Source organism: Pezoporus occidentalis, unplaced genomic scaffold (assembly GCF_034315485.1).
Source record: "Pezoporus occidentalis ecotype Australia unplaced genomic scaffold, CSIRO_AGI_Poc_V1 ctg224, whole genome shotgun sequence".
NCBI lineage: Eukaryota > Metazoa > Chordata > Aves > Psittaciformes > Psittacidae > Pezoporus > Pezoporus occidentalis.
Window position 1 is genome coordinate 1,458,404 of NW_026914117.1, and position 20,434 is coordinate 1,478,837.

The 20,434-nt window shown below is 40.7% G+C and overlaps 1 long non-coding RNA gene across 1 annotated transcript; it reads left to right on the forward strand.

Annotated features, from left to right (window-relative positions):
- The first annotated feature begins 75 nt into the window (after positions 1-75).
- LOC134164776 (uncharacterized) lies at positions 76-6,722 on the forward strand. Its single transcript, XR_009965257.1, has 3 exons — positions 76-164; positions 2,138-2,593; positions 5,869-6,722. It is a non-coding gene; the product is annotated as an uncharacterized LOC134164776 (long non-coding RNA).
- Positions 6,723-20,434: the final 13,712 nt, after the last annotated feature.

The following is a 20,434-nucleotide window of genomic DNA, read 5'->3' on the forward strand; positions in this document are numbered from 1 at the left end:
AATACTCCAGGACCTGTGGGAGTAATGACTTTTATCTGGGTCTTTCTTTCTGAAGATAGATTGTCCCCAGGACTGTCCGTGACTCCATGGGTACTTCTGCTCCAGCAAACCACAGAAGGCCCCTGAATCCAGGGAATCCAGGTGCCAGTCAGTTCTTTGTTAAGGTGAGAACTCCTTTCCTCTCCCTTCCCAGATGTCCTTGGAAGGAAGACAGCAAAGCAAACCATGCTTCAAGCAGATGCCTGTTGCAGTTAGATAATTCTGGAGCATGCTGTGGGGGCTCTGCCAGTCCTCTATGTCCCTCTTGTCTTCTCTAGAATAAGGACCACTGGTTTAGAGATGACTTCTTGCCTTGCTTTAAACAATTTTAGCAGGATGGGTGGTGTCAATATGTGTTATTTGCTAATGTTTTCTTCAACTCATTTTTTTGTCCTTTCTCCAGACTGACCTGCTGTTACTCTTAATAATGTCAATATGCTTACTTCACTTTCTGAAAATAGGTTTTCTTTATAATTATAAATTGTCCTGGGTTCAGCAGTAGCAGTCATTTTTTCTCCTTCTTGGTAGCTGGTGCAGTGCAGTGTTGTGACTTTCAGCTCGCGAACAGAGCTGATAATGTTTTGGTTTGGCCAAGGACTTTGTGAGCCTCATGCTCTGCCAGGGAGGAGGGGAAGCCAGGAGGAAGCAGAGACAGGACACCTGACCCAAACTGACCAAAGAGGTATTCCATACCACAGCACGTCATGCCCAGGATGTAACTGGGAGTTAGCCGGAAGGGCTGGGAGACTGCAGGGTTGGAGGAGGTATCGGTCAGAGCTTGGTCGGGCTGGGGGGGTGAGTTATCGGTCGGCTGGTGGTGAGATGATGTATTCTCTTCCCTTGTTATTTCCTTTATCATTATTATCATTGGTGGTAGCAGTAGTGATTTGTGTTATACCTTAGTTACTAAACTGTTCTTATCTCAACCTGTGGGAGTTGCATTCTTTTCGATTTTCCTCTCCGTCCCTCCAAGAGCAGGGGGAGGGCAAGAAAAGGGGGGGAAAGTGAGCGAACGAATTACCTGGCTGGGTTTAAACCACGACATAAATACACAGAGATCCTGCTAATTTAATTGTTTTAGCACTGAGAGAGTTCTTCTATTGTGCTAGTTGTATGTTAGGGTACCCAGAGGCTATAGAAGCATTTCTGGTATTATTGTTTAAATCAAAATAAATATGATAAAGACAGAAAGTTACCTGTTAACTAAGAACCTTGAAAACATATTTATACACATGCCTTCTCCTGCAGCCATGAAACTGCAGCAAATCTAAAAAAATGTAGCAAATGAAAATTTTGGATTGTGATTAGTTCAAATATCTATCAGAAGCTAACTGTGACTTTTCAGCTTTTAATTAAACCGTAGGTGGTACTTTTTTCCCCTCCCTACGTATATTTTGTTATTATCAAGGATGGAAAGCCTAAAATGCTTCAGAATTGTGCTTTGTCTCACGAACACCTCTGACCTGGCACTCTTGGAATGATGGCAAGTCTGTGGTTGGCTGTGACTTAGCTTAGTGAACTTACTGGGGCTGGAAATCATGGACTGTAACTAAGGCGATAGACCATTCATGGGTTTAATTCCCTAATGTTCAGGGATCTTCCCTCAAAGAGTTTGCTTTTAGAGGATCTTGTGGGACTTCAAAGAATGTGAGGTTTGTGGAAAATAGGAAAATGTAGAAAAAATATGCAAACCCTAATGCAAATACATTGCTTTTTGTCAACTTTTCGAAGTGTGGACAGCATGTTACAGCTTACTTTTGAGAAAGAGAACTTAGTTTTTCAGCCATAACCCTTTATGTTACTTCAGCAGGAAAAGGATCTGTTTTCTGTCTCCTGTTTCAGCTTTTAAAATATGGCATGTAAGAGGAACTCCATTTCTTATGTCAGCCTGCAAGAGTAAATACTGTATATTATATATGCCTCCTACTTATGCAGAGTTTCATGATATGATTTTGCTTGATGCAGTAGTATATTAAAATGTAAAAAAAATTGCAACAATGTTAAAACATTTAAAAAGAAGAAGTAAAAAGAAAAAAAAAAAGAATCCTGGAAGAGTTTTAGAGGCACATACTCTGTGTTTCTCTCCCTTGCATTTCAGGCAGGCACACTTCCTAGACCTGTGAATGCAGACTTGGCTCATTCCTCCAAAGCCACATCTAAATACTAGCCCACATGGAGGAGATTTTAGCTATCTCTGCCACACAGTCCTTCATGTGACGAGGCTTTTCTGAGGATTTGAGCGGGTAGGGAAGAAGACAGTGAAATGGTCAGCACCCACCGAAGAGTTTGGCAGGCCAGGGAGAAACACAAACCCCAGCTGCAATCAGGTGTGGCAGTCTGAGAGTCCAGCTGCTTCTTCAGCTTTTATTTTTATACCTGTGTTTCTAAAGAGCAGCACACATGATTTTTTCAGAAAGCTTGCAATAAACTTGCACACCCATCTGTGGCACTCTGTAGCATTTTATCCACCTTCAAGAAAAGAGGAGCCAAATCCCAGAGTCCATTTGAGGAGGACTCCTGTGTGGGATCTCAGGTTCCACAGCTCTGGTCACAGGTAAGAAAAAGTGGGCAAAATGAGGCATAATAATTACCTACTAGTGTTTCCCCTAAGTGTGATTATTCCTTATTTAATCATCTCTCTGGCTTTGTTCATATGGCTCCTTCCAAGACTTATAGTTGTTTTGTTCTCTGTTTTGCTCATTTTTCCCATCAGTTACAAATTCTTGTAAAGTTCAGTAACATAAGTGGGGATTCTGCTTATTCATAACAATTTATTAAGCCATGCAAAGATAGTTTTATTTTAAAAGTTTTTAGTTTGTATCTCATATTTTCCTAAGCAGTAGTAAATGCAAATGGCTTATACAATCAGCTGTATCCGCTTAGACTTGCTGAATTGTAAGGAGTCATGTTACAAAAGAACGCAGAGCTATTCCAGGCAACACTCTAAATTTATGGTATAATGATGCCAGATTACAATGGAATTGCAAAGGAAGTGCTTAGGACATCAAAAATTAATACTTAGCGAGTCCATTTTTTTCATAGTGATGATTATAAGTATTCACTCCATGTTTGAACGTAATCCGCTCAGAACAGCAGTTTACTAAATGCCTAGAGATTACTGAACAAAATACAAGTTGAGGTAATATTTGAGTTTTCATTGAGCAAATAACTATCATTTTCTTTTCAATCAAGAATAAAATTGCAATCTTACAGGAGTTATTAAGTTTCAGTGCGTACAAATGGGAACTTGACATTTATACTCTGAGCAATCCAGAGGCTCAAAAAGGAGAATAAATATGTCACCCTGTACTTTTCTTAGTTATGAGAACAAATGCATTATATAATTCCAGGGGCTGTTACTTAAATATTAAGATATTGACCAAATGTCCAGAGAGGCAGCTATGCTACTGAGTCCCACGTGGTCCTGGACAGCTACCTTACTGTAAATACATACTCATGCATGAAGGCAATAAACGGCCATCCCTCAGCCAAAGAAAGGATGGAGGGAGGGATTCAGCCTCTCTCTGGTCAGGCCTGACTGCGTTCCTCCCAAACAAGAACCAAACCTTTACGTTGAACACTTCAAATGAAAGTTTCACAACCTCTGCCTTATAATCTATTTGTTACATTCATATTATGTACCTATTTTATTTCAAGTAACAGAGTTGTTATAAATATTTATTTTTAATAATGAAGCACACTTCTGGGCACACTTAGCCACAATTCATGTATGCTCTATTCAGTACTATCTGTGCAGCTCTTCACATCAAAAGAAAAGCATACAACTTAATCAATCGTAACCTTAGCTATACACCAGGAGGGCTGTTGATCCTAAATGTAAAGAAATCATCCTGACTTCATTTGCCTATTATTTCAGATTTCACAGTCTCATGCAAAATGCAAAAGTCATATAGTTTATTTTAGCTGCAATCATAAAACTGAATTGTTTCTAGCCATACTTTTTGCTAATTTGTGATGCAGTAAATTTATTTCAGTCAGTTTTGTGCCACAGCTCCTTGTATGCATTTACATACAACTCCAGACAAGCAACTATTAGAAACGAAAAAGCATTCAGCAGAGATGGTGGTGGTGTATAGTGTACCTCTACTGATTAGGCCAGTGTTTACTGTGGTTAATGTGCAATTTATTCAAAATGCAAGAGAAGTATAAAGAAGTCACTAACTGTTTTTGTGTTGAGCTATGAATTTCCTTCCTTATTTTTGCCCATTTTGATTTGGAAATTTTTCCTGCCTGTGTTACTCAGGAGGTAGATAGTATAAATGCAGTGTAAGACATTATTGAAACAAGCCCACTTAACTTTGAGGTTTGACATTTTTTTTCCCCTAGTCTCCTCTTAATGATCTGGTAGCATGTTGCTACTGGAGAGAAATGAATCTCTGGTAACTAAAGGTCTGATGCCCTGGGCTGCATGGGCTGATGTACTGAGCAGGCCTGGGGAGAAAAGAGAAGGGTGGTGCTTTCTCAGTTTTAAGAGTGGTCTTACAAAAGAAGGGTTTTTGAAATAGCAAGTCTGAAGCAGCATGTTACTAACCTCCCATTCAGTGAGTCTGGAGAAAACAAAAGAAACAAAACAGGCTCTTGAATATTTGATGTGGCTGAACAAACTCGGAATGACCTGAGGAAGATGAGAAGTCGCCACAGTTAATGCTCCCAAAATACAGAAAACCTCAGTAGTCCTTAAAAGCAATTAAAGAGCTTTTACCATCTGTTAAGTAATTACCTATCATCATTAGTTATTAGAAGTATGAAATGATGTAAAGGGTACCAACATAATATAAAAACAACAGCCAGATTCTTGTGGGTTTTTTGGATGAGGTCATAAAAACTTGGTTATCAATACTGAAATAAAAATTACATTTACTAGTGGTTTTGCAGCTGCTTCACTTAAAAAATAAAAGCATTACATTTTTCCTAACAGTAAATATTTAGCTTGATTCTTGCAGTTATTACTAGTATGATACAAAGTTTATTATAATATTAATTTCCAAAACCCACCATGGATGATAAAGATTTAGCTAAACCCAATTATGGAAAACACAGTTTGAGGATCACAACTTGGAACAGATTAAAAGCAAGTAACCAAAACCCCCAAAGCTATGTGTGCTTTTAAGCTTCACGGCTCTGCACACAGACATATGCAGACATTCTTACTTATGTATCAATATGGGTTTCTATTTCCCTAATCTCTAAATCTAATTTCTTTGCCCCCAGTTCTTAGTCAAAAAAGGTTCCCTAAAATGTAATTTTTTCAAGATATTAACTACATATCTTCAAACTTTCTACATGAATTTAAGTCTACAGGTCTGAGGTTGCACAGCGATCCTCTTGGTATGTATTTTGCCAGCTTTTAATCGTATTTTGCTTAGAGAATGGTCACTGATTCAAGTTGGTATATCTCACTGCAAATTCATAGTGCACAATCGAGTTATACAGATGCATGAAAGCTCTGTTCTGGACAATTTTTTAAATGTGCTTTCAGCTGCTCAAAAAAAAATCCCTTCTAGAAACTGATGTGGTTTTCCAGTAAGGGAGGATAATTTTGTATCAATCAAGAAAACTCTGCGGAGTGCAGGTTATTTTTAATATATTCAAATTTGGAATTTTTTAATGGTACCTATTTACTCTCAGGTTCTTTGTTGGAAAAATCCTTGTAGACACATTTTTTGACCTCCCAAAAGGTCACCAACAAACAACCTGTCCTGAATGTTTAGTTCAATACAGCAGTGTGAGATAGTACCCATATCAAAAGCAAACAATGACCAAGCAAATGGCATAATCCTATTTTATCTGACTTGCTTTTCTATCCAGGAGGGAGATGACATGTCTTCCCTGGCCTTATGGGATCCCTAGCACCGACCACAGATGGGAGCAGCTTGGGGACTGCCCACCATCATCCACCTTTCAGGACCCTCTGTATGAGGCTAGTGGATCTGTGGCTGCAGGTATGAAGGACTGCAATGTCTGGGCCTGTAGGTATGGTCTTCTTTTCTTCTGGTGGTCTGTTACAAAATATAGTGGATAACAGTGGAGTATTTTGCTCTTTTGAATACTTATTTCTCTGTGCAGATTTATATTACTTGTGTCGATATATGAAGTGTGTTAAATATAAAATGTACCACATATTAAAAAAATGAAACAAAACACACACACACACAAAAAAAACCCAAAACAAAATAAAACCAAAAAAACCCACCCCAACAAACAATTTTATTTTGGTTTTGGCAACTGTAAGTGTAAACATTTAGGTAAAGAACAGAGATGTTAGGTTTTGTTGCCAGAATCTTACTCGTAAGGTACCTTATCCCATTATTTTTTCTATCTGTTCCATCTTTTGGATATTATTGCAGCAGCTTAAGAGTTTGATTGATTTCCACCAAGGCATAGGAAGAGAATGTGAGAAGAGTCAGAACTGCTTAAAGTCACAATCTTAACTGCTGAAATACTCTATGAAAATTGTTTCTGAATTTATGTTCAAAATCCTCCACCTGGTTTGCTGAATGAGGAGGAAAAGGGAGCAGGGGATTTTTCTGTCAGTTCTCCACAAGCACAGCTCTATTGAATATTTAAATACAGCATTTGCAGGCAGTGCATGTAATTATACCTTTTTTTTCTGGTGAACAACAATTTACAAAAGATTACATTTACCTTTTTATTAGAATAACACAAAATATCAAACAAGCACTGAATGGTATTTCATGTAAGTTGATGCTATTTTCTCTCTTAATCAAAGCTGCTTGCAAGTTACACCATCTTTGTTGCTTCAAACCCCAATAGCAGTTTTGGTAGATATGTTAAAGGCAGCGTGTTGTCTGGGTGATGGCAGTAGTAAAGAAACCCAGAACAAAGGCAGTATTTGCGTAAGTGAGCACCTTTTAATCTGCATTCAGACACCTAACCAAACTGTTCGCACAAGCAGCTTTGTTCTGCAGAATGGCTATGTCTACATGGACAGCTTAATCTGCTCTCAGACTCCCCATGCACTTGAAGCACATCTCCAGTCCCTGAATAAGTTTCTGGCTGGTGCAGAGCCTCAGTCCAGGAGGCTGATTTGTGGACCTTCAGGAAGAGTGGGCCAGCCCTTGATGCCAGAGAACCAACCCTCCCTACTTAATATCCAGGAGTATATAAGAGTGGTGAAGCTGAAATGCTGACCTGGCGTTCAGGGGATCTTGCTCCTGGGAAGAGGAGCTATCCCACCAGCTCCCAGCGGCTCTCCCCAAAACCCACCTGAATTTCCAATTTCACCTCCAGAGCTTCTAGAGCACTGTCAGCAGTTTTCAGTCTTTCTGCATTTTGATTTGACAGCTATTTTCTCAGCACCTACCTGTTCAGACTGAAACTTAGACATATTTGCTTCCAAAACCTATTCTCCATGAACAGACCACTGGGTCTGTCCAGATTTCTTGGGAGAGATGGGGCCGATTGGCTTCTATTAATATAGATATACTGTAATATACTATATATCAGTTAGTGTAATTAGTTGGTTAGGACTGGAAAATGAGCTACTAGTAGAAGTTTTACTTTGAAATAAGCAGTGGATGCAAATTTAGCATGCCTGAAAATGGAAAGGGAGCTCAAGAACTGTGTGTTATGGCCATCTAGACACAGGCATGCAGTCCACATACATATAAGAGAGGTCATAAGGTTTTCTTGTTAATAAAAGAAAATATATCCATTAGCCCAATCAGGAGACTATACCTCAAAAATCATATTTTCATAATGGTAAGGCGCAGTGCATTTGGGGCTTGGGGTTTTGATTGTTAATTTCTTTCTTTGTTGCATGTTAACATATTTCTAGAAAAATGTAGATTCAAATTGAAGCTCTATGACTAGGTTTATATCATCCAACACTTTAGGATTTAACATGAGCATCAGTGTGAAGATTTAGAATGGGCATCCTATGAAGACCTTTATTTTTTTCTGGTGAGTATCCCACTCCTATATGAACAAAGAGCAAATCACTCATCCTGACTGAATATCCAAGACACCAGGATGGCCCATAATCCTGTGGAGATATCACCTCCTGTAATTTTGTACAATTTAAGTTCCTTTATTCTGAAAAATGTGCAAAAATAATTTTCGTTTGGGTTTATTGTTCTTTTTATCCCTAGAAAAATGGAGACAGGTTACCTCAGCAGTGGTTGAAGAAAGGACTCTAGTCAGGACATCTCAATGGCATTTGAAGGTAACAAAATAGCTATGTGATGAGTGAATCTGTGAGTTGGTACCAGCATCAAATCCCTTGACATATTCTCAGAAAGTTCGAAGTTGCAGCAAATTTGAAGCTGCGACAAAGAAGGTGTGGCAGTTGAAAAGCAAATATCAAAAATTAAATAAAATACATCTTTGAGTAGGCTGAACTCTAAATAATTAAAACTCACAAAATGTGTAAGAAGTGAACCAGAAATAATTGTTGGTACTAATATTTAAAAGCCATGAAATGCCTGCATATGTGTATGTTGGGGTTTTGTGTTTTTGTTTTTGTTTTTTTGTTGTTGGTTGGTTTTTTGTGTTTTGTTTTGTTTTGGTTTGGTTTTATTTTTAGGTGTCAGATTTGACCTGATAGAAAGTTATCATCCCCAGACTGGTGTTTCTGGAAGTGCCAGAAAGGCTGTGCTGCCATCCAGTGAGACCTGGACAGGCTGGAGAGTTGGGCAGGGAATAACTTGATGAAATATAACAAGGGAAAGTGTAGAGTCCTGCATCTGGGCAGGAACAACTCCAGGTTCCAGTATAGGTTGGGAAACGACCTGTTAGAGAGCAGTGTAGGGGAGAGGGACCTGGGGGTCCTAGTGGATGACAGAATGACCATGAGCCAGCACTGTGCCCTTGTGGCCAAGAAGGCCAATGGCATCCTGGGGTGTATTAGAAGGGGGGTGGTTAGTGGGTCGAGAGAGGTCCTCCTTCCCCTCTACTCTGCCCTGGTGAGACCGCATCTGGAATATTGTGTCCAGTTCTGGGCCCCTCAGTTCAAGAAGGACAGGGACCTGCTGGAGAGAGTCCAGCGCAGGGCAACGAAGATGATTAAGGCAGTGGAGCATCTCCCTTATGAGGAAAGACTGAGGGAGCTGGGTCTCTATAGTTTGGAGGAGAGGAGACTGAGGGGTGACCTTATTAGTGTATATAAATATATAAAGGGGGAGTGTCACGAGGATGGAGCCAGGCTCTACTCAGTGGCAAACAATGATAGGACAAGGGGTAATGGGTACAAACTGGAGCACAAGAGGTTCCACTTAAACTTGAGAAGAAACTTCTTCTCAGTGAGGGTGACGGAACACTGGAACAGGCTGCCCAGGGAGGTTGTGGAGTCTCCTTCCCTGGAGACATTCAAAACTGGCCTGGACACATTCCTGTGTAACATTATCTGGGTGTTCCTGCTCCGGCAGGGGGATTGGACTAGATGATCTTTTGAGGTCTCTTCCAATCTCTAGCATACTGTGATACTGTGAAAACACAGAAACTCAAACTGAGTGCTATCCTGTGAAGCGTTGGGTTAAGACGATGATGTAGTTGAGAGTAAGGATTTGTGGAGTAATGAGGGAGAGCAGCAGTGCTCTGTGATAACAGAAATAAAAACACAACCAGGGAATTACATTTCAATCTCTATCCACCAGAAGCAGTTGCCACAGGCAGCCTCAAAGGCTGCCAATGTGGAGTGAGAGTGCCCCAGAGCCACAACTGGCGCAGCTCTGGAGGCCAAGCTTGGGAAGTAGTGTTGTGCTTGTAAGGGAAGGAGAGGTAGGAAAGCAGGGGGTGAAGTTCCTGAGCATCACCATTCTGCTGGGTTTCGTGTGAGATGGGCTGCTCACCCATGAGGCAGAATATATCTGCTTTCTCTTTTTTCTTTTTAATTTCCTTTTTTTAGTTTGTTTCCTATTGCTTGGGTTTTTCTGTCAAGTCAGTGAGTTCAATCAGTCCCCCTCCAGACAGCAGGTGCAGACAGCTCAGAGAGGGCATCCAGGGGCAAGGAGGGACTCAGGAAAGGTATAAAGAGGGAATTAGGAAATGGGAAGAGCTGTGAGACTATGTGTCCCAGCTCATGCAGCTTCATCCTGAACCTGGTGGTGAAGAGGCTGTGCTGGTAGCCTTGGAGCTGAGGTCTCAAGGTCTTGCCATGGGTGTTGGTGGATTCTACTTAGAATCCAAAAATAGTCATGTGCAAGGCAGGAACAGCAAAGTACATCCAGGTAGCATGCACAGCTCCCATCCCAGCTGCTGTTAGAGGGCCACTGGAGAACGGGGGTTACAGTGTTTACTGTGATTGTAGCAACTGCTCTGTTATACTTGTGTTTCTCTGATTGTTAATCCATGGCCTCCTGGCTGTTGATTTAAATACCTTTTTGTGACATTTGGAAATTAATGGAGCATGCTGACCCAGAAGAAGCCTCTGAAAGGCTGTCTGATTCGATATGCATAAATCAGAGCCTATTCATTCTTACATACAATCCCTTGCTTGTGTAGACATGGCTTCTGTAGCAAAAAATAGAGATAAGTAGAAAAAGCTTCTCAAGAAGAAGACTCTTTGTACATGCTGTGACAGTCAGGAAAGGGATTAATCATGGCAAAGGTTCCCCAGCATTTTTTAAAGTGCATGATTGTCATGGTTTAAGCCCTGTCGGCAAATCAGGCGCACAGTTTCTACTCCCCGCCACTTCTTTCTTCCCTTCCCCCCCCCCCCAAGGGGATGGGGAGGAGAATTGAAAAAATGTAACTCCCATGGGTTAAGATAAGAACAGTCCGGTAACTAAGGTATAACGCAAACCACTGCTGCTACCACCAATAATAATAATGATAAAAGAAATAACAAGGGAAGAGAATACGATACCACCCACCGAAACGAGCCTGATCGAGCAGTCAGTGCCCTTCTGAGTAACTCCCAGTTACATCCTGGGCATGACGTGCTGTGGTATGGAATACCTCTTTGGCTAGTTTGGGTCAGGTGTCCTGTCTTTGCTTCCTCCCCTCTTCCCCTTCTCCCTGGCAGAGCATGAGACTCAGTCCTTCACCAGACTAAACATTTGAGTGTTATCAGCTCTGTTCCCAGGCTGAAAGTCTAAAAACACAGCACTGTACCAGCTACTAAGAAGGAAAAAAAATGACTGCTACTGCTGAACCCAGGACAATGATGCACAGTGACAATGGCAGCTGCTCCTTTCCATAGTGCAGCTGAGGAAACATTGCCTGCAGTAGCAAAACTTCTCATTGGTAAGGAACATACTTGTGCTGCTCTCAGAGAGACCATGACACTTTCAGCCTTTACGTTTCTCCAGGGGAGGCTCTTGAAAAGTGTGAGTTAATAAGGTGTTATGCTTATGTATGGTGCCACAGAATGGTGTGTTACCTGTAGATTTGATCATTCCTGTAAGCTAGAACTTGTGAGTTATGTGCCTCTGAAGGAACATACTTCAGATTAGGGGCTTGGGACATAAGAAAAGGCTGTCTTTGACCAGTATTAGGCTGCCTAACTTCTTGTACTTCCATGTTAGTGGGATCAACAGCCTGTCCTGGAGTATTTATGCATGCCCTTTCTCTATACCTTTCCATCCCCTTACCCCCCCCAGGATTTGCAGAGAAAGAGGGAGGCTTTTCTCCTGCTTCACTGAGTATGTTGCTATAGTGCTTGTGTAACTTAGATAAGGCAAAAGAGAACTCACACCGTTCAAAATAGCGCTCAAATTACTGGGCTACTTGAGAAGAAATTATTTCCAAACCAATCCTTTTGAATCATCTGTATTTGACATAGAAGTACTAATGTGAGTGGAATGAGTGGGAGAGAATAAAAAGACTTGATTTCTCAAGGATGGTGATGAATTGTGGTGGGGATGGGAAGCCTTGGCTAATTCTATCTATGCTGATGATTTTTTTTTTAACTTTCTTTCATCTAGTAATTGAACAAGACGCTAAAAGAACCTTAGGATTAAATATTGAACAAAATGGTTCCTATGTAAGTGTTGCAGCAAATGGGCCAGAGAGTTGTGCTAGTTTTTCCTCCACTTCTGGCATTTAGGGAATTCTCTTCATATGGCTTAGTCTCTCCTGCTTGGCAGACACGCCACCACTGAGATATGGGACGAATGACTGAGAGGCACTTCTACCTGCAAATGAAGCCAGTAACCCTTTGTAGATGGCACAGATCCCCTCTTGGACAAGAGAGTGAACTGTTTTGTTCTCTCTGCAGAGGGGGTTCCCAGGAACAGGCAGTGTTGTCTACAGTATTCACTACCTAAAGCTGATTTACTGTCAACAAAGACTGAGAGAGGAAGAGAAACATAATTTAGAGAGACAGCCATGCTGTGATGGAAGAAGGCTTTAAAAGCATTTAAGTTTGAGCTTCTATGCAGAGTCCTTAAAAGGAACAAGAGAAAAAGAGGTATTTTCTGTGAGAAACCTATCAAAAGGAAAACCAAGCCATAGTCAGATTCAGCTGTTTGATGGAAGCTGTCTGACAATAAATATTTTCACTTTTTTTAGTTCACCGCACTAAAAGAATGTGAATAACAAACACTATCAGTTCTCTTCACTGTCAATACTGAATACTTTGCTGAAGCAAAATATTAAGAAGAAAGCTGGCACTGGACATTCAAAGGCCTAAAATTTACTGAATTTTCTCCCCAACTTTATTGTAAGTAACCATATCCTCTTTTCCTGCAGAATGAGAGGTGCCTGAGCAACACTGAACAAGCAAGGCAGCTGAAATGCCTCAGACATAGGCTGTGTTGCTTCAGCTGTTGCCAAGGGAAGGCATTTGGCTTGTCAGAGTACCTTGTATGTAAATTGAGTGAGGTTATTTGTGTTTCAGTTTTACCTAAAAGTTAAACAGCCCTATTAGAGAGACATTTTAGAGAAATCAGCACATGCATTCCACCCTCTTTCCAATGGGGAAGGCATTAGAAGAGGAATGAAATCATTCCCAAACAGCATTGCTTAACAGATAGGTTTGAAGTATTTGCTTTCTTTTTAAAAAAAATCTAAAAATGCTGAGTTGACGTCTCTTTTGTCTCTGTTTAACTCCCCTGTGGTCTAAGCATAGACAATCATGTCTTCAATCTTCAATCCTCAACCTTCTATTTTATAACAGTTTGAGAGTGTTGCCATCGTTATATTTTTCCTGTTGCATAGTAGGGAAAAGATACATCTTGCACACTCTCAAGGGCCCAGTAAAAAAAAAAAGTTCCAAAAAATACAGCTCTAAATTTGTAAACATTGGTTGCAGGATCTTTTCTAACTAATTTTCTAAATATTGGTAGTCAATCCAATCTAATTAAACTTCCAAGGGGAAGTCTGCCAGTTATATGAACAAAAATGTTGGATTTTATTTATTGTTCTTGTCAGTTCCTGAAAGAAATATCAGTATCTAATGCCGTCTTTTCTCATCATCAGTTGGTGAAAGTTCAATGCGGAGTTCTGCAATATTGACTTCGAAATTCATGATTTTGACTTTTGTATATTGTTTCCTGAAGGGCCTGTCAACAGAGTGGATCTCAACAGAGTCTGCCTTGGTAAATTCTTTGGCTGTCACTGTTACTAAGGTGTTCTAACTTGCATAGTTTGATTTCAGCCCCTTTGTAAATCAGATTTGTTTTTCAGACCTTTTCACCCTTGAGACTGAAGGGATGTAAATGGGAGTAGTACTGTGTGCATTTATGCATGCATTTATGTCTTGGTGCCTAGAGGCAGAATTTCCCATAAATATTTCCAAGTTTCAAACAAAAGCAGGTTTTCACTTTAAAAGCTCCTTTTTATGTTTTAAAAAAAGCACTGTCTGTGCTCAGGCAAGTGCACTTCATTAGGTAATTTTTCTCTCAACTGTGTGCTCATGAACAATTTACATTTAACCTCAGAGAAGGATGTGTGTATGTGAAGTCAGTGAGCTCTTGCAGTCCTAGAAGTCATCCTTTTGGAAACTTAACAATTACAATAACAAACAAGAATTTTAAAGCTGCTTCCTGAGGTTAACAGCTAGAGGCCATTTGAGATCCCTGCTCCATTTTCTATTCTATCACACTTAAAATAGAGCTGTGGGGTATCTAGTCCCTGGGGAGAGATGTGAGCTAGCCATAATATCCCCATGTCTCTTAAGGTTGTCAGGGGACTGAAAGGCACCATATAGATACTCAGCATAGATAAATTTGTAGTCATAACAGTGTAATGATAAACCAATAGCAGAGCAGATGCTTCTCCTTCTCTCTTCTACTCCCCATCCCTCCAAAAAACCCCATCCCACAATCTTTCTTAGGTTTTCTATTTATTTTTAATTTTAAAATGATGGCCAATGCCATGGCTTGAATTCAGCAGGAATCACACGTTTGCTCTGCATGTAGTCAACTGTGTAAGTGTCACTGACTCAGTTAGCCTGCTGAAGAGAAGACTGCAGCTAGTGTCATCTGAAAAGGTATCTCAAATTCTGTGTTTACTCATAGGCTGTACAATGCCTTGCATTGTCTACATGAATGGCTTTATTTGCAGCCTGGCACTTGGAAGTGGTATTGCAGCTGCTGATCCCTGCATCATGGGTTTAAAGCTTTCATTCTGTAGGAATAGAAATGTTACCTGATGGAAGCTATGTTTTAGGAGGAGTAAGTAATAGAAGGTGAAAAGATCCTGTATGTCACTTTCACTGGTTTATTTAGACCATGAAAATATTGCACTATTCAGCCCACCAAGGCAGCAGTAATTCTGTGGGCTTCTCTCCCACCCTGGCATTTGACTGAGCTAGGCTAGGCTAATGGTTTATAGCACATTGCAGTAAGTTACTAGACTAACAGAAAAACAAGGAGGTAATGTATGTGTAAAGAATATGGGGTTATCGAGTGTCATTGGAAATAGTGTAACTGTTGAATGGTGGCCAAGCAATATCGGAGTCAGAGATTTATGTTTATATACTGGGGGCATCATAGACCAGTTTACAATGCCACTGATTTGGATTTGCCTATTTAAAGGATGTTTGAAGACTAATGAGCAGCCAATTACAGTGACCTTTGAAACTTCAGGTATCTTCAGCCTGCTGAAAAATAAGTCCAGAGCAATTGTTTTCACAGAAAACAAAAACAAATAAACAAACAAAAAAAGCATAAAAGCATAAAAAATCCAACCCTTTATTCCTTATCTTATTCTGCTGGAGTTATTCTTGAACATGAAAGACCCTGAATGTTATTCTTGTGGGTGCTAATATGTGACAATCTGTTTTGTAAAATGTCTGGTGTTATCATTCTCTTCTTAATAATGACCTGCTATTATTCAGAAATAGTAGGGCAAGAGTGGCCCAGCCTATCTTAGATCAACAAAGACTGTTCTTTTTAAAGCTGAAGTGTGTGAGTGCTTTCTAAACCCTCTTTCTTTTTTAAAAAATCTGATGTTCTCAAAAGCTCTAGGTTGTACATTTGCTATAACAAGCTATATGCTGCTGATATGCTGTTTTTTTTTTTAATAAAATGTTTTCCAAATAAATAGCAAAATTCCCCCTAGATGCTACAGTCTCACAAATAGTGCTAAATATCTGGCTTGCATATGTAGACTGCACCGTGTGGTAGATGATATAACTGGTTCATTGCTGTGTCTGTCTCCCAGGTATATATAAAACAGCAGCTTTTCTTGGAGAATGTTTGGTAAAAACTTACTTCATTGCTTCAAGCAAATTCCTATGTGGATATTACTTCTACAGATCCATATTAAGATTAGAAAAAATTGAAGTTGTCAACATTTGTGTAACAGAACAAAATACTGCATTGTAATTGCATGTATAGGGCAAGGAAAATTCCAGTAACATGTAATACGTTTTAACTTTAACTTTTCCCCCTACATTTCTGTCTTTAACAGAATATCCTCTGGCACAGAAGACCCATTTTTCCAAAACAAACAAAAATAATAATTAAAAAAAATAGCATTTATGTAACTTAATTCAATCAACAGTTCTGTCTTATCGAAACAGACAAATGACAGTCATGTAGGTGCAAAACACAGCCGTTAAAACTAAGATTTTGATTGTCGTCCGCATTTCAACAGCCTTATGTCAATGTGATTTAGTGAAGAAAACAAGGTTGCACCAACTAAAAATTACTGTGCCTGTAAGATAAAGAACAGTCTACCGAAAAAAACTCCTTTTTTTTTTTAGAAGTGTAACTAGTTTTTTATTAACTCATAATGAACTGTCAGTTAATTTGTCTGTAAAGGAATACATTCTGATATGTAAACTGTACACTGGGACTAGGTTGAATGTGTATGTAGCTGTTCAGTGGCTACACTTTGCCTAAATTTCTATTTTTTAAATCCTTGTATCTCATGAATCTTTTGATTGCTCTTTTAGATTTTACTCTATTCAGGAAAAATCACACTTTAATCCAAGCTGAATTTCTTTAGGAACTTTGAGGCTCCATTCTATTTGACCTAATCTGACTGCAATCTGTGTTGGAGAAGCTCTAGAAAAATTCCCTTTGTCTTAGACTTATGGGGCCTGTTTGTGGTGACTGTTAGAATAATTCTTGTTTTCTCACTATCAAGGCTATAGAATTTCTAATTATAAGGTTAAACAGCTATTTAGGGGAAAAGAAAAAAAGTCAACCTTTTTTAATGTTTACAAGTTTTGTTGCTAGCAGTCCAAGATTAAAGATTTTTCTTTGCCCTCTTCCACTAGACCAGGTTGCTCAAGGCCCTGTCCAAGCTGGCCTTGAGCACTTAGCATGTATTCTGTAATTGTCCAGTTTATTGCTGCTTGGTTTATAATTTATTTATGGCAATGGGATCTTTCAAAATCTTCCACAAGAAACTCACTGAATGACAAATTCTCTGCAGTTGCATTGTCTTCTGATTTAGGTACACAGAATAATGTGACCAGTTGCTCATATCCGTGCCAATTTTATTGCATGATACGTATGTCATGAATATACTTTGTGATTGAAAAGAGACTTATACTGCTACAGTATGAGTGAAAAAGAATAATTAAAAGACGAATCATGGTCCAACAGCCGTCATAGTATTCTTGCTTTACATTTATGGCTAAAAGGTACTTTAAGAGGCTATGTCTTATGAAATAAAATTTACATTAAGCTAGAATATCCATCTCCTGGAAATATGGCCCAGGAGAAGGGAGAGAACTGGTGCAGATATGAGCCCTATACCTGCACTTTAGAAAGGGACTCTTCCACCTGTCCTTCCACTCATCTGTTCATCATCTGAGGAATTCTGAGAGCTTTTATTGCTCTGTTTCCAGTGCCTATGGAGATGCTGTGAAATTTCCTTCCAGGGAGGTAACAGCAAATTGCAGTGATTATTAATACTAGTAATTCAAGTCTAATCAGGGAAAAGTAAGAACAAACATTTACTTTGCATGCTGCTGTCTATGTTGAAGATAGAGAATGAGAGCTCATTTTGGGGTTTTGGCCCTTCTTTTCATTTTCTTGACTTTCTTGTTTGTTTAAAGAAAGTAATGGAAAGAGGGAAGACATCTCAGGAAAGAGAAAAACTACCTTGTCCATGTCTAGGCTGAAAAACAGACAGAGAAAGGGCTCCCATGTCTGAGACAGGTGCCTCTTCAAGAGGATATTATGTGGTGTAGGCTGTTAATTCCCAGGTTTTTAGCTAGAAGTTCCCCCTTATGGTTATCACTTTACTCCTGACTGCTGATGATTCTGCAGGGTCAGTGTCAAATTGGGCAGTATTTTCAATTTCCTACATTAAGGTATGGCTGCTCTTTGCTTAAGTCATGTCTTATGCAAGTTGATTGTAAAAGCAGGAGAAACTGAATATACAGTTTTGGAGTTACCCAATCTCCACATCCAAAATATTTTGGAGCAACTTAGTGCTTTCATTTAAGCAGCAATTATATTTTACAGGTGAAATCTAAGATGGTTGAAAGTACAATTTCCAGTAGGTTTCTGATGGACTTGGAACATGAATAAAAGGACGGAATGTTACAGCTTTGTTCATGCCAAATGTTATCTTACTCCACACCATAAAATGCTGTTCAATGAAGCAATAGTTTCATATTCTGGTCTAGCACTGGTTGTCATGTTCCATTTGAAAGTTACATGAAGAAAACGTACATCCTGATCCTACCATGAAATAGCTGATGGCTTGACTTTGCAAACAAAGATTTGGGAAGGGCTTTACCCACACTTACTACAAGCGTGCTGATGACTAAAAAGGCCTATGTGGGATAGGCAAATCCAGTTACAAAAAGCACAGCGAAAGGTCTCCTTGAGTGGTATAGGCTAAGCACGATTCTTTCTACATTGTCTTTTCTCCTTGAGACTAATTCTACATGTGTTCCCAAAGGAGACAACAGGATCATGTATGGTGTGTCTCCAAGTCTCTCGATTGGAGGCCAGGGTGGACCACTGATGGTAGTCAATATGGCCAAGGCTGAGGTATTGTTTCAGGGAGTCCTTATATCTCCTCTCTGGGGCACTTCTCTTGTGGCAGCCGGTGGCGAGTTCACTGTAAAACACAATCTTAGGGAGGCAGTTATCCTTCATCCTGGAGACGTGCCCTGCCCAGAACAGCTGCAATTTCAGCAATATGGCCTCGATACTGGTGACCCCTGCCTGTTCGAGGACAGTAACATTTGACACGTCAGTCCAATGGATGTTTAGAATTCTACAGAGGCAGCGGTGATGAAAGCGTTTGAGGAGTCACAGGTGATGGCAGTAGATAACCCATGATTCAGACCCATATGAAAGAGTAGACAGTGCAATGGCTGTATAGACACTAATCTTTGTACTTTTCTTCAGGTGTTTATTGCACCAGACTCTTCTATGGAGTTTTCCGAAGACTCTATATGCCTTCGCTATTCTGTTATCTCTTTGTTGATTGTGGCATCCGAGGAAATAATGCTTCCCAGATAGCTGAACTGCTGAACTGACTTAAGCTCTGATTCACCAATAGTAATGTGGGGATGATGATAATCTTCTTGTGGTGCAGGTTGGTAGAGAACTACTGACTTCTTCAAGCTCACTTCCAGCCCAAAAAGGTCAGCTGTCTCCGCAAAGCAAGATGTTAAGCGCTGCAGAGCTGCTTCTGTGTGGACAAGAGCAAAAAGCAGTTCATGGGCAAGGTGATTTAGGGTCTTAGTGTGGGCCTTCAGTTGCCTTAGCTTGAATAGGCTCCCATCGGTACAATATCAAATGTAAATGCCATTTTGTCCGTTGAGGTCTACCGTAGCCCTTTGGAACATCAAGCTGAAGAAGATTGTGAATACAGTTGGTGCGAGAAAGCAACCTTCTTTCACACCACTGGTTTTTGGGAAGGGCTCAGAGAGTGCATCGCCATATCTGACTTGGCCGCACTGATCCTCATGTAAAAGTATAATCATTGCTGGGGTCAATTGCTGGGGTGAATAGCTTGAGAGAGGACACCTGCAACACCGGAGCAGAATGGGGGGAGATCAGCATCCAGGAACCTCACCTCAGAGCGACAAGAGCCACTGAGGAGGGAGCCTCAAGTCCTCGACAGGACTTGCCCAGGAGCCGGCAGCTCAGCTCATGTGAGGAGCTGACTCACCGGGGGCGGAGCCAGGAGGAGCGGCACCAGCTGTGAGTGGTTAAAAACCTGCCCAGGGAGCGCGAGCAACCAGGAGCGTGGCGAACAGAGCGGGTCGAGGCAGTTTGTGCAGCAGTTCGCACGGGCAGGTGAGCGGGGTGACCGCCTGATCAAGAGGAATAGCCTGGAGCGCAGGAAGAGGAAGGACTGCTTACTTGTGTGGAGAGACATAGACGGACCGATCGACCAGATAGATCATGGTCACAAGATCAAAAGCTGTAGTGAGGAATAATGTGGGTACCCAGACTGAGCCTTCCTGCAGACATGCGACCGTGCATGTCTCTGGCTGCAGTAAATGCCTGAGCCCGGCACTTGTACTGGAGAGAGTCAGTGACGCTGCTTGTGTGCGGTGTGAGCAAATATATGATCTGCTCAGGCAGGTGGCTGAACTGAGGGAGGAGGTAGAAAGGTTGAGAGCCATCAGAGAATGTGAAAGTGAAATAGATTGGTGGCGCCACACCCTAAGGCAAGGGCAGAGGGAAGTGGTTGAAAAATGATGGATCCCCTTCCCTCCTACCATCAGACAGAAGGAGTGAACTTAAGGGACAAGGAGGTATGGAGAGAGGTCCCTCCTCGGAGAGGTAAGCGAAAACCCTCACAATCCCTTTGTCCTGGGTTCAGCAGTAGCAGTCATTTTTCTCCTTCTTGGTAGCTGGTGCAGTGCAGTGTTTTGACTTTTGGCCTGGGAACAGAGCTGATAACAAGGATGTTTTGGTTTGGCCAAGGACTTTGTGAGCCTCATGTTCTGCCAGGGAGAAGGGGAAGCTGGGAGGAAGCAGGGACAGGACACCTGACCCAAGCTAGCCAAAGAGGTATTCCATACCACAGCATGTCATGCCCA